Raw genomic sequence first — 986 nt, 5'->3', positions numbered from 1 at the left:
CCACTCACCCCAAATTTGATTTTCATGTATCAAAATATTAAGAAAAATATTCTGCTTTGGAATGTAAAATGAAAACGCAATGTTGTCATTCAAAAAAGTAAAAAACTTAAAAAATTATAAGGATAAAAAATATTTAAAATAAAATTTTTTAAGAAAAACATTGTTTTATAAGCGACTTGAAAGTATGTAAAAAAATATTTTCAAAATAATTTACACTTTTTGAAATAATGAGTGTTGATTGATAAAAGAATCACCCTGTATGTATATATTATTACTATGCATAATTACTAATTAGTTAGGTATAATCCCGTCTCTCGGTCGTTTTAAGGAATGGGTGGGTCAATCTCTAACTATATTTGGATTTTGAACTTTTACTACAGGGAATTAAAAATTTTAGATGTCCTCATTTCATTGTTTTTCTAAATAATTGGGAAAAAAAATTAGTATAAAACAAGAATTATTACTCAAAACCCGATTTGACAAATCTCAGCATAATTTTTTTTATAGACATGAAGTTCAAATTTGAACCATTTTAGATATTTGAACGAAGAAAAACAATTTTAATTATTTTGTTGTAACTTGAAATTCAAAAATATTATTCGTAAAATTCTTTAAACTTGTATAATATACCTATCTGACTATCCGGTATCCATCATTATAATATTATTATATTTTATACTTATACCCAACGAGATTTTTAAAACATTTAGATTAATTTTAAGTTGTTTCTTATTTATTATTTACGAACCTATTCACGCCAATCTACAGATGGTCTTGACTCAAAAGTTACTAATAATAAATTATTGCCTATTAGCTATAGGTAGGTTTTATGACTAAGACTCATATTTATATGTATATACATATTTTTACTGTAACTAAATAATTTAATTTGGGCAAATGATAAATTCGTTTCAAATGATTGTAACAAAATGATCAATATAGGTACCTACCTACTTGATATTACATATTTTTACATATTTCTCAGT

This window comes from Acyrthosiphon pisum, chromosome A1, assembly GCF_005508785.2.
Source record: "Acyrthosiphon pisum isolate AL4f chromosome A1, pea_aphid_22Mar2018_4r6ur, whole genome shotgun sequence".
Taxonomy (NCBI): Eukaryota; Metazoa; Arthropoda; class Insecta; order Hemiptera; family Aphididae; genus Acyrthosiphon; species Acyrthosiphon pisum.
This window is presented reverse-complemented; position numbering follows the sequence as displayed.